At 33.8% G+C, this 14532-nt stretch overlaps 1 protein-coding gene and 1 long non-coding RNA gene across 2 annotated transcripts in view; one reads left to right on the top strand and one right to left on the bottom strand.

The window, feature by feature from the left end:
• The window catches only part of LINGO2 (leucine rich repeat and Ig domain containing 2), a 525499-nt gene that overhangs the window by 487820 nt on the left and 23147 nt on the right, over positions 1-14532 (bottom strand). The window lies entirely within an intron of this gene.
• LOC141727096 (uncharacterized) lies at positions 56-13422 on the top strand. The gene is made up of 4 exons (XR_012578140.1): positions 56-1191; positions 2020-2085; positions 6233-6370; positions 13265-13422. It is a non-coding gene; the product is annotated as an uncharacterized LOC141727096 (long non-coding RNA).

Raw genomic sequence — 14532 nt, 5'->3', positions numbered from 1 at the left:
CCCTACCATGCACCAGCTGCAGGGAAAGTGGAGAGGTACAATGGTCTACTAAAAACCCAGTTGAAAGCTTTGGGTGGGGGATCTTTCAAGAATTGGGAGCAGCATCTGGCAAAAGCCACCTGGTTAGTTAACACCCGAGGTTCCACCAACCGAGCAGGTCCTGCCCAGTCTGAGTCCCTGAATGTAATAGAAGGGGACAAAGTCCCAGTGGTACATATCAGAGGTTTGTTAGGGAAGACTGTGTGGATCAATTCTGCCTCGAGTACAGACAAACCCATTCGTGGGGTTGTCTTTGCTCAGGGACCAGGTTGCACGTGGTGGATAATGCAAAGAGATGGAACAACACAATGTGTACCTCAGGGAGATCTGATTGTGGGGTAAGAATGATGTGCAATATCACTGTTCATTGGATGTTACTGCCATTGTCTGTACATTAAACCATACAGACATGAGATAGAAGGAAATGTGTAAGAGTTGAAGGTCTGGGCAAGTGGAAGATGGAGAAGGAAATGTGTAAGTGTCGAAGGTCTGAGCAAGTGATAGATGGAGCTTTAAGTGACTAAAGTGAAAAGGGGGAATCCTGCAGCTCTGTAATATAGGGCCTGGATTCAGTGGTCCAGTGTGGGGATGTGATGAAGGCATGATGGGTATTGCTTGTAATTTTGGGGGAACAGATAGAAATTTTGTATGAATAATGCATGATGTGTTGTAGTATGTTGATGATATGGGGATAAGGGGTGGAATGTCCTGGGGTGACGTTATGATGCTTGTATATCCCCATTCATCTGTTCTGTGCCTTTAAGACCGGCACTGAAGAGTGGAAGTTTTGTTTGGGTTTCTCTTATCAGGACACAGAGACAAGCAGTAGACAGCTATTTTTTTTTACTTCCAGCTTTGGGCTTGCTGCTTTTGCTTGCTGCTTTTGCTTGCTCTCTTTTTCTGCTCTTGCTTCTGCTCTGCTTTCTGCCTCTGCTTATTAGCTAGTTCTAGCTAAACAGTCCACATTGCTTCCTGGACTGTTTCTCCTCTCCTGTTCCTGTGACCATCTCGAACCTGCTCCGGACTGGGACCCGGGAACACCAAGGGTTCGGCTGCAGCGGCTGGCCCAGCGCCGGAGGGACTGAGAACAGAGCAACCACCCCCGAAAGAGACTTTCTGATTTTGCCATCTTTCTCAGAGCGGTGTCATCGGGTATTGTTCATTTTGTGTGCTGGGGGGTGCGGGGCCAGTCAAATAAACAGGTTCTTTCCACCTCTCTCCGAGGAATTTTTTCCCGAACCGGTTGGGGGGAGGGGCCGTGTGGGTTTCGCTTTCTGGAGGGGCCCTCCTTTGCAGATTCTTTAACAAATTTGCCCTAAACCAGCTGTATTTTCAGACACACAAAAATTCTCAATCTTCCTTCTACTTCTTTACACAGGACAAGAGAAAAAGCAAATAAAAATGAAAAATTATTTTAAAATTTTTCCTTCAGCATTCCATGGCATACAGTGTAATTGTCCAAAATTTAAAGGTAGAATAAAAAATGTATTTGGAAGCAGTTCAGCAGAAATCTAGAGTAAAATGAAAGATTTTTAGTTTTATGTTTGGAGTCATAAGAAATCTTAAGCTTTTAAAAAATTTCTCTTTACTTTTAGTAAGATCAGAAGTCAGAAATACTAAAAGCTACTGTTAAAAACATCAGAAGCTATGCTGCAAAAATGAAGTAATTGAACCTCATTCACTGTAAAATGAAACTGAGAAGGAAAGTCAAGTTATGTTTCAAAGAAGACTAGAACTTCTGTATGTGTATTATAGAAAGATAACTTATGCTTGAAGGTGCTTTTTTGGGGAGGTTATTTTTTTCTTTTTTGCCTGTTCCTTTCTTTTGGTTTGGGTTATTTGTTTCCTTGTTTATTGGCTTTTCTTGGTTAATTTGTTTGTTTTGTGGTTTAGTTTGTTGGGTTTTGGGGTTGGGTTTTTGTTTTTTTTTTTTGTTTTGGGTTTTTTGATTATGTTTTTATTTTTTTCCTGAAAAATTAGGATATTAATAAGGTCTGTAACTCTGGCTTGAAGCTCCAAACTGCAGCTGAAACGTCAATGTATGAGGTAAGTATATCACACCCCTAACTATGATTCCAGCACTCAAAAAGACAACTTCCCACCCTCAAAAAAACGAGAAAAAAAAAAAAACAAAAAAAAACCAAACAAAAAACTCAAACCTCAAACAAACAAACAACAACAAAAAACCCTAATCAACCTAACAAAAAGGTTTAAGAAAAAAATCAACAGAACAGCTTTCTTGAGCTAGAAAACAGAACCATGATAGTGAATCCTGGGCATTATTTCTGAATTACATTCTAAAATGGGGTTTTGGAACCAGATGAGCTGTAAGATCCCTTCCAACCCAAAACACTGTGTGATTCAATTTCTACTATTCCCTTTAGTATATCTGAAGTATCACTATTTCCATGCAAATTCATTGGGGAATAAAAAGTTCAAAATTATAAGGAACAATTTAAATTTAATCTTGTGTCTCACAGCTTTCATATTGAACAGATATTCATCCTATTATTTTCTGGATTACTTTCTAAATAAGGTAACTTTTCTATGACTGGTCTAGTTTTCCTGTTATTAGATTTATTAATTAAATCAGATTATATTCCTAGAACAATCCAAAAGTACTAGTGAACTAATATCTTAATCATTTACATAATACAATAACACAAAATTAAAATAAACAAACAAACAAAAACCAAAAACAACAAACCTACAAGCTACTGTTGGTAAAATGTACCTTAATAAATATTATTATTAATTAATAACAATTATTAATTAATAAATATTAATAAATAATATTTTTAGAACACAGACTGGACAGAAATTCTTAGCTTATAAAGAATTTTTTTTAACTATTCAGATTCCATTTTGGCACTAAACTACTACAGTTCCTGTGTAGTTCCTCAGGACATCAGTGGAGGCGTAATGAAAATCCAAGACTACTACTGCAATCTTCTTCAAGCAATTTATACCATTCTTCCAGTATAATTTTTAAATTCAACCCAGATGTTTCTCCATGAAAGATTTTAATCAGGAAACACTGAACTTGGTGCTGATTTAGAACACGTTTTCAGTCCTACTTGTCCTTTCCCATCAAGTCTCACCAAACTTGTTAGTTAACAAAATTATGCATTTAGATTTAATTTGTGCCTCTTCAATTCCATCAATTCTCAGAGCCAATTAGAAGGTGGAAATAAATAAAGAAAATAGATAATATCAGAAATTCCATGCAAATATCTGTGAGGAAGCACATGAATGTGGGGGAAAACTCATGCTGTTCAGAACATATCCAAAGAAAGAAGGCATAGTTTTCTGCAGAGTCAGATTTCTACCATGCAGATCACTTGCAGTAATTGGTGAGAAAATAAGAGATTCAGAGGGAATTAAAACAATAGGGGATTGCATTTCTTAATTTTTCTCTTTGCAAAACTGTTTCATTTTTATATGTATATATATATATATATATATATATATATATATATATATATATATAAAATGTTTATAATTTCATTTGTGCTTTCATATAATTCCAAAGTAGAAAACCTGAGGGTCAAGCTGCTGTAAGACATGGCAATCATTCTAAGTTCTTACATATAATTTTACCTTCAGACTTTTCAAACATTATCCATCTCTCAGTTTTGTCTCAGTTTTGTATTCCTACTGTTTCATTTTTATTTAGTGACCTGCTAGAAAACTGGAAGGTCAATCTGGCCACTTTTTCTCCTTGGCAGATATGCTTATTTCAACTCTTATCTAAATTTGCCTCAGAAGTGTTACAAAAGAAAAAAAGCCATATGACGGCTTCACAATTTTACAACATAAATTATTTTAATACATTATTTTAGGATGCTGTTTGTATTCTAAGTTGACATCTTTTTGGCAGTTGTTTTCTTAATGGGATTCTGTAAACAAAAAGGATATAGATGAGTTCTGCTGTTTTGTAGTAACATGCTTCAGGACTAAAATAAAATACTGACCAAAGTGAAAAAGGATAAAAGAAAGGATAAATGATAACATAAAAAGGATAATCCAATGGACATTAATGATGTTAGGTTTGACTGGAATCATAATTGTTCATTTTCATGGAAAGATAATGCAAGAAAAAACAAACAGGGAAAATGCTTTCGCTTTTTTATTGCTTTATTCACATAATTTTACCACTAGTATAAGAAATAATTAAAACCTAATTGTTTCATGCAATGCCTAAATCTCAAAAGACCCAGTTTCTCGACACTGCAACAATTTCCTCATATAGTTGAACTTATACCACTTGAGAAGGAATCACTGATTGTTTGCACTGCCGTCTCAAGAATGTAAAATAGAATAAATAACTTTTTAGTTGTTTATTTCAGTTACTGTCTTACCAAATACATATTCAGTGCCTAATTAAGAGCATTGTAAGCGGGCAGTGAGGCACAAATATAATCTTAAGTGCTAATTTATCTGGCACTTATTTCAATGCTTCTTTTAAAAATCTTGATTGAATGTCATGGTTTAGAAACCACATATTTAAATGAAGTTTCACCAGTTTAATATCTCTGTAAATTAATTTTGTAAACACACAATATAATGACATATTATGTCATGAACCTATCTTGAAATATACCTCCACAATGCTAGACTTCACCATGACAGGTTAATTATCAAAACATTCTAAGAGATTAAGAATTAGCCAGTTGTCCTTGGTGGACTGGCAAGATAAAATAAGTTTTATATACATCAGAATTCACTAATTAAAAAGCAGTGTTTCAGTTTCATTTTAATGAGGGACTACAGACATTCCATTTTCTTTTTACACGTCCTCCATTTCATGTAACTGTCAGTCCTAAAGAAATTTAGGCAAAGAGGAGATAAAGCAAATGGCTTTAATTTAAGCTTTCAGCTTTCTATGTTTGATGCAAGAGGTAAAAAGTAGCTTGAACATTGAACTTATCCTTGATAATAATTAAGTATGGATATTTTTCTACACTCATTTGTTTTCTTGGCCAAGTAGCATATTTACAGAAAATTGACAACTAATCAGGAACCATCCTAATTTTTGTGTTGTTGGCAACTCATCAATAATGTTTTTTAAAATAGAAAATACTAAAGTTGTTGTATTATAAGAGTGTATAAAATATATTTTTTACTAGAAATAATAGCTGTTTTACTAGAACTAATTTCCATTACACCAGTCACAAGCTATTTATCTAAGGCCCTGGGGTAAATATGAATGCTCAAAATAATTTCAGACATCTTTTATTTTACTTGCATGATAAGCCAAGTCAGTTTATCCACATGAAAAGGGTTTAAAAGATATGATTTGTATCACTGGTCAATCATACGGAAGAATTCCTGGAAAGGTTTATTCAATTTATGGGCTTTTAAAATTGAATTTGCAGATTTTGATATGTCCTTTATAATGAACACAGTATATAATTCACTTGTCCATGACTATTTTTCATCTGAAAGAGTGCTGAATCATGTAGTCTTTAACAGTTGTTTTATATATTTATGAGGTTCTGTGTAGGATGAGCTTTGCTGTTCATAGATGAATCATGACTTTCAGCTGAAGGTGGGCAGAGCCCATCTGTCTAACTGAGAGAAAGAAGCCTCCATGAAAGGAAGTATTATTTCAGCAACATACCTTTCATGTTTCTTTAAGACACTTTTAACCCTTATCTATTAGGCACTATTTGCCACAGCAGAATCAAGGAGATTACAAGAAAAGTAATTCTGTTGTATTTCCAGTCTTAAAACACTTTGTTTGGCATCTGTGCTACCAAATTCGACATCCTATAATTTAAAAAAAGAGGAAAAAGTCAAACAAACAAACCAAAACCAAAAAACAACTAAACATGATTTTCAAAGAGTTTACCAAAAAAGTAAATTTGCAGGAAATCTTGAAAATTAATTACTTGAGGATGAATTAGACAATTCTTTGAAGACAGAAGAATTGAACTGTAACCCAATAGTTACACTTTCAATATTTCAGCAAAACACAATGCTACTTGATAAGTTTGTCTTGATAAGTTTAGAATCTATCTTGATAAGCTTATCTTTTGAATAAAACATGCTGTAAAAAGGAATCTCCTAAGATCATCAATGTCAGGGACATTAATAAGTTTTCTGTGACTTGAACACACTGCCTGTTCTACTTTAACAAGTAGTTCAATGAATGTGCATGGCAAAATAATCCACATGTCCTGTATTTCAGGAAACTATACTTCAGCCTTGGTCTTACCTGGCCCAAGAATCTGACTGTACAGAAGTCTTAAACAGGTCATCCATCTCTTGAGAATGCTGTGCACAGCTAACAATGAAGGAAAGAATGACAATTGGAAACAGCCATGAGGTTTGTTTCAAAAAAAAAAAAAAATCACACTTCAAATCCAAACAGCTGGATCAAGGCAGGAATACCCCATGGTGGCAGAAGGTAAAACTAAGCAGTGATCCTAGTCCAAAGAAAAAATCTGATATAAAGAAATTTAAAGTATTGCAAGATCAAATATTATGCAATAATCATAGAATGGTTTCTGTTGAAAGGGACCTTACAGATTATCTAGTTCTGATCTCCCCACCATGGACAGGAATACAAAGACACTTTGTCATAGAAACAAGCATTTATATTTGTTTTTGAGCTGTCACATGGTTTTCAGAACACTGGCAGTAAATACATCACTGAAAAAGACAGTATTTTGCTCTTGAAAACAAGCTATTATATAGGCCAAATTTATCCAGAGCTTATGAAATAGTGAGGCATGATATAACTACCTATTACAGCTTCTCACAAATGGGAAGTTCATTTAAAAATCATACTCCTCAAGAAGAGGAAAAAAGCTGCTAAAACCCTGGTATTGCTTCTGTGCAGCATCTGCATCAGTTAGAGAGCTCCATTTGCTCAGAATCAGTGGCAGGTAAAAATACAACATTCATGAAATTTGGACTCTGTTGTAGTTATTTTTGAATGACTTGTAGAAGAAACGTTATTCAGTGTTTTAAGAAAAGCTAGGCACTGTGTTTACGTATAAACTACAAACAGGCAATGTGTGTTTATATGCCTTCTGTCACACAGCATATAGAGAGAATGTATTAGTTTCCCATAAAAGCCTTTGTGTCAAAGTATAAATGAGATAATTACAGTACCATTTAGAACAGACACATTGACATCCTACATTTTTACTAAACTACTTGAGTAAGAAATCTATAATAAATATTTAGAAAATTATTACTCTGTGGTGGGGCTAGAAGCAATTATCAACAGCTCTATTTAAATTTTACTTAATTTTATTTCTCTATTTGTATTTTCTAAAAAACCCGTATTTTTTACAATGATGGGAATGTAGAATAACGAAAAGATATTAATCTTGCTGGTAAGTCTTCATTGTGTAAGAACTCATATGAACCTGATAGCAAAACCGGCATTCCTACTTAAAGTTCATTTTGATGAAGTATATACATGTGTGCCTGAGCAGTACCTGACATTTTTTTTTTCTCAATCTTGAATAGAAAGCAGATAGATAATAGAAAAACATATGACACTAAGTTATTTCAAGGTATTTGCATTATCTTAACTTTAAAACTAACTTCATAAAAATTTGCTTTATTTATCTGTAATTTTAATCTAATGGAAGCAAAGAAAATCACAGAAACTGGAAATAACCAAATACAACAAAATGTTATACGAAAGCAAACTAAGTACTGTATCGTCAAGGTAAAATGAGAAATCTACTTTAATGATGAAAGGAAAGGAAGTGCAATAATATACTTGCTCTCCACACCCAAGTAATTGCAATTAGGAACAAGAAATTATTATGAACACTTAAAACTGGCAGATAAAGATCTTGAATAAGGCTAAAAGTGTATTAAAACCACATCTAACTTTCTGAATTTCAAGGTTTTGTGTAAAATCACTATATCAGGTTTCCTTAGATGTAAAGGAACAAAATTTTTACCTTGTACAACCTATGCAGTAAAGTGACTATTTCTTCATTGCAGGAAATTGAAGAAAATTGATAAAGTATGGTAATGAAAATGATAAAGTAAGACTGCCAGAGACCATATATTTTATTTTGTTCTGATTGAACTCTAGTTTCATATTCAGCTCAAAGTACAATGATGCTGACTAATGAGATGTAACACAGCAGGTGAATGCATAAATTGAAATAGTTGTAAGTTGGTTTTAAGTCAAAACTACCAAAATAATCTTTTAATGCCTACTGATGCTTGTATCATTCCAAGATACAAGTATTTCCCTAGAATGGAGTTAAAAGATAGATCAGAAAAATCATACAAGTTCTTCTGACAGATCACTGCCAGTCATTAAAGCATACTCTTTTAGTTGTTTAAGTATGCCCTCCTTTTGACACACAGGACAGGTATTTAATTACCTGAATTTAGTTTAGACTAATACAATTACACTAAAACTTAATGTCTTGTTACAGAAATCTTTCAGCAGAATGTCATTCCAATAACAGAGTGAAAAGTTAGCACTTTTATGTGAAGTGTCTAAAATTATCAGTGAGATTACATGTAAAAGAAATGCTCAGCAGGATTTGGCACTGCTTCCATAATACCCCTTAAGTTGGTATTGCATGCAAATTGTCCTTAAAACATTTTAAAATACTATTTATACAGATATCAACATTAGAACAGTCAAGAAACATATTATTTCTTCTGTGGAAAAGAAAAATGCTAAAGAAAAATTATAACTGTGTGCAGAATGGTACCCATGTTTACCAAGTCTCAAATCAATAATATTCCAGCTTGTTGCTTATGATTTTTTCCAAAATAGTACCATTTTACAAACAGGAAACAAACAAACAAAACAAAATAAAATTACCAACCAAACAAATAAAAAAATACAAGGACTAACTATGAGTTGGCCCTACTTGCTTAATTCCACTCATTTATTTTGGTAAAATTCATCTTATGAAAAGGAAAATAAGCACCTCTTGCCAGTTCCACATGTAAAGACTGTATTATGAGGAGAATTCTCATAATAATGCAAATCAGACTATAATTTCTGCACCAAAGTGGCATATTCTAGAGCAAGGCGAAACCACATGACAAAACCAGCATACCCAGATGTTCTCTGCCTTTTTCCACCATTCACATTTTAATGACTCAGACATGTAAATATACAGTTATGGTTAGTTTAGCTTTTAAATGAGCCTTTTGGGTGGGCAACCTACCTACTGACTTCTCCTGAATTTTTGTGTAACAATGAAAAGTGGAAGTTAGAATATGTATGCTAAGAAAAAAATTTTCTTATAGTAAAACCAATTAAAACTATTATAACACCTCTAAACAAAAACTTTGTAGGTGTATAGACTGTGGGCTATTGTGTCACATCACAAATTCCAGTGATGGGGGTCACAATCTGTAGTTCCCAAGTCATCCCTTTTGGACCTACTAATTTGTTTCCAAAGAGCTTACAAATTAGGCAGTAAATATTCTGGATTTTTCTCCTTGTTTTGTGTACGGAATGCGAAATGCAGAATTCACTACATCACATACATTTTTTTTAATTGATGTATTCATTGCAGAGAAGGTTTATCCTTGCACAAAAATACCCACACACAAAATTTTGAAATATGTTTCAATGCAGCTTTTGCTGGCTGAACAATATACTATGTTGTATTAAGAATTTTTTTAATTATTCTGAGAGTATTAAATGTTTTAGCTTTGCTGTCATCACTGCCTGTGTACACATTCTGAATGCATATTATTTCTATCTAAAAGTACATTCCAGTTTTTGATTTTGTATTCACTTATACCAAATATGTACAGTCAGATTCTGATTACACCTATGTACATTTTATGGGAGTGCATTTCAGCACAGCAAGAACAGAAATTAATTTAGAAAAGTATGGCAGTTTTAGATGTATAATTCCCCAATGGTGCTCATCTTTTTAAAAGGTAAAAAAATGCAATTTCTATAGAGTGTGCAGTATTTTATGTTGATTGAACATCATAAATAATTTAAATTTTCAAATAAAATTTCTCCTCTGTATTGGAACTGAAAAATAGCTTAAAAGTTTTCAGTGTTAGGACTACACATAGTAACGCTCACAGAATCAGTCTGAAAGGAAATCATGGTCTTCATGGTTCCCAGTTATGCTTCATATTTTAGCAGTGTTATTACGCAGTTGCTTAGTATTCACACTCAGAGTTGGAAGTCACTGTGTTAAATACAAGTCATATATTACACCCTAAACCCATACGTTTCTAAAACATTTTAACAAAATCCATTTTTTAAAAACAATTCAGCGCTGAAAAAAGGTTTTAATGAATTAGCTTGAATTCTATACATATAGCAAATTCCTATCTAATTCTTGGTATTAGAGGCATAGTAGTAGAATAAATTTAAATAGTAGAACCTAAATCAATTTAGATTAGGTTAAAAAATATAATTGAATTTAAATGGAGAACTGATAGAGACTTCCATCATACCTGGAGAAATAGAGGCAAAAACTGGACGTTAGAGGTGGGGATGGGTTTGGTCTGGGGGACAGAAGAGGCTGAGATTGCTGGTTTTTCTCAAAAAAAAAAATAGCAAAAAGACAGTGGAAATCACTTTATGAGAATGAATATGAGAGAGAAGCAAAACTCAGCATCACATTCATTCATATATTAATTAGAAAGTGTCTCCATAAAAATATAATGAAGGTGTCCCAACTGTACAAGTAGAACATTTATTTTGAGCTTGCTTGTCTTCTTTCTCTATTTTTTTCCTTTCCTTTCCTTTCCTTTCCTTTCCTTTCCTTTCCTTTCCTTTCCTTTCCTTTCCTTTCCTTTCCTTTCCTTTCTCCTCTCCTTTCCTTTCCTTTCCTTTCCTTTCCTTTCCTTTCCTTTCCTTTCCTTTCCTTTCCTTTCCTTTCCTTTCCTTTCCTTTCCTTTCCTTTCCTTTCCTTTCCTTCCTTTCCTTTCCTTTCCTTTCCTTTCCTTTCCTTTCTCCTTTCCTTTCTCCTTTCCTTTCTCCTTTCCTTTCCTTTCTCCTTTCCTTTCCTTTCTCCTTTCCTTTCCTTTCCTTTCCTTTCCTTTCCTTTCCTTTCCTTTCCTTTCCTTTCCTTTCCTTTCCTTTCCTTTCCTTTCCTTTCCTTTCCTTTCCTTTCCTTTCCTTTCCTTTCCTTTCCTTTCCTTTCCTTTCCTTTCCTTTCCTTTCCTTTCCTTTCCTTTCCCTTTTTTTGAAAGCCTTGCCCAAAGAACTTACTCCCTTTACCATAGAAATTATCTGATGATGCTGAGAAACCCCAATTTATTTGACAAGGTCTCCAGACAAAACATAAATTCTGATCAGGCAATAATTTAATAAAATTCAACTGCAGAGGTTAATTAATACTGCCAAGAAGAGAGAAAACAGCTGTAATTTATAATATGAAATGGAACATGCCTATACTATTTTTTAAGAGAGGGGATATGCCATTTGGTATATTCCTGTGAAACAAAAGACATTATCTGCAATGTCTCTGAAATGAGAGCCACACCATCATAAATTTGAAGAGTCATCAGTGGCTTCTCATAGAAGAAAGAGTTTTTGCTAAACAGCATGTCTTTATTAAACACATTAGCTGTCCAAATTTCCTTGTACTGCTAACAAAATGAAGGTTCAATTAATTTTTTTGGCTGAACGGGACCCAAAGAAAGGTCCTGAAATATATCTGGCACTACTCTTGGAAATTAAGATGTCCAGCAGATAATATAAAAGAACCATAATAATTTTTTTCTGTATTTGCTATTCCCTTGTGTTTTACTAAACACCTGTGTTTAATGCAAGCCTTTTGCTAAAGCGAGTCCATAACTGGTTTCATATCCTGTCAGGTTAGAATACAAAGAAAATTTCAGAGTATTTTTCATTGAATTATGGTGGTCCTTTAGTTATTTTAATTTTATTTTTTTAATTTTAATTTTTTTAATTTTTATTTTTTTAATTTTAATTTTTTTAATTTTTATTTTTTTAATTTTATTTAAGTTTATTTAAGTTTATTTAATTTTAAAAAAGGGGGGAAAAAGAATGGTAAGAACAATGGAACATAACTGAAACACCGCTATTTGATGTAAACTACTGACTTCCATTTATGCAAAATGATTTGTAAGCTATTTAGTTCTGCTTCCCTCAAGTAAATAATCCATTAAAATATGTAGATATAACTCTGTCTCCTCAAATATCTGAGGTTATCTGATATGGAAACCACAGGTTATCTGTGATGATGTGCCAATAAATGAGCCTTAACATTGCACTTTGAGACATAATTTAATTTTTAATTATTGCTTTTTGACCTTTTGTCTTTCATCCAGACCTACCTAATACATATGCTTGAACTTATCAATTATCAGTAGTAATAGCACTTAGAGTAGAGAAAACGCTGAAATTAAGAGAACTGCTGGACTGAGCACTTCATTTAAGACTTGCATATTGTTCACCAGCAGTCTACTCATTAGTGGGCAGTCATGGAACAGAACAACATTAGGGCCATTGCCAAAGGGATGACTACTCTGCTGTGCAGTGCAGCAGCTTGAAGACTACACCAGGTATCATTTTATTCATGCTAATAAAACTTGACAAACGAATTCTCAAGTATTCAGTTGGTAGCATCACTTTCAGGGAAGCAAGATGCTTGATGTTTCAATCAGAAAAGACAGTGAACTAATGCCCCTGAGCTCTGCCAAGCAACAGTACAAATATAGGGACAATGACTGCTGAAACTTCTGCTCTTTTTAAGCTGTGCCATTTTCTACCTCCATTTCTTCCTGTGCCTTGAAGACCATGGCACTGAGAAACAGAAAGACAATGAAGGAAACAGTAACAGCAGGAAATACAATACAAAATATTGTCACTGGTAATTCATCTGATAATATATGAGAAAGTGATTTAGAAAAAAAGTAAGTGTAAAATAACAGGAAAACACTGAACAATTTTCATGTGATTATCTAAAATACTGTGTCACTAGAATCCAGAATAATTTTTCTCCCTCATAGGTCACTTTTTTGCACAGATATTTAGGATAAAGTAGACAGTGAAGGAATGGAGAAGAGAATTGATACTGCGTGTTATTACTTTTACAAAAATCGAGTATGGTCAGTAAAACATTTGATTAGAATATGTAGAAACTATTCCAAGAGTTTAATATGCTTAAGCATTGTAAAGTTTCAGCCTAGAGCATAAATATTTTCTATTACCTAGTATCTGTTCGAGTGATATGAAAAGATAATCCAAAATCAACAAGTTTCATTTTTTGGTTTACAGAACTTTGGACTCAGCTCTTCCCTTCTGTGTTCATCTTCCTTTTGACCTTTTTCAGGCAGGACAAAGACCTTCAACTTCTGCACTAAATTTTCTGAGATAGTGATATGCCATTTTTCTGTTGAGAGCTCTAACAACATTAACACACAGGATTATGAAAACATCTTGGAAGAAAAAGTCCCCCACAGTTTCTCTTTCACTAAACTTCCAGTAATTTTTCAAACTGCTGTAGAAATGGAGTCTGTGCCTACATACAGATAGCTGTTTTTGAAGTGCATGATCCAGAAAATTCTTACACATGTCCATTGGTTCTTTAAGATCAGATACAAGATGTTTAAAATCTAGTTGCTAATTATGATGGAAGGTCTCTTTCTGTTTTTTTAAATAATAAAAATTTTCCAATGCTTGAAATACATAGCATAGAAACAAAAAGAATTAAGAATTTAAGAATTAGCATATTATTTTGTTTGTTTAGATGTAGGATCTATGGATCTTGTGAAATAAAACCTTTGCACCAAAATGTTAATTTTGTTCATGTGATTTACTCTTTTTGTTTGAGGGTGGAGCAGATAGTTAACAGCTTATTCACCTCATTTATTTTATCAATGCTCTCATGTTCTTTGTAATGATTCAGCTACAGTGTCTCAAGTGGGTGAGCTCAGTGAGCCAGAGGCAATGTTGACCAAGCAATGCAGAAGCCAACTAATCAGTTTGTAGATAATAGCTAAAATTCAGAAACATCTGCATTCTAAAACCCACAGGAAAAATCTCCCTGAAAGAGAAAAAACTATAGTCTTAAGAAATAAAAGGAGAAATTTAAACAGAGAATAATCACTTATCCTTTGTCAGGTGTAGGTGTACTGGTTTTGCCTGCAATACAATTAGTTTTCTCCATAGCAGCTCACAGGGTGTCATGTCTTGGATTTGTGACAAAAACAGTGTTGGTAGTACACCCATGTTGCTGCTATTGCTGAAAAATATATCATATCTGCACAATATCAGAGCCATTTCTCTTTCTCACACTGTCCCGAAAGCAAGTAGAGCTGGGAATGCAAAGCACAAACTGGAAGGAGACACACCTGACCTCAACTGACCCCCACAGTAACTCACACCACACAGCATCATGCTCAATAAAAGATAGGAAGAAGGAGGAAGAAGGAACATTTGGACTTTCAGGAAGTTTTCTTCACAAGTAAACACTACACAAGGTGGAGCCCAGCTTTCCCACAGAAGGCTGAACACCTGCCTGTTCATGAAAGCAGTGAATGAAT

The sequence above is a fragment of the Zonotrichia albicollis genome, chromosome Z (assembly GCF_047830755.1).
Source record: "Zonotrichia albicollis isolate bZonAlb1 chromosome Z, bZonAlb1.hap1, whole genome shotgun sequence".
NCBI classification, from domain to species: domain Eukaryota; kingdom Metazoa; phylum Chordata; class Aves; order Passeriformes; family Passerellidae; genus Zonotrichia; species Zonotrichia albicollis.
Note: the sequence above shows the minus strand (reverse complement) of the source record. Positions and strands in the feature narration are given on the sequence as shown.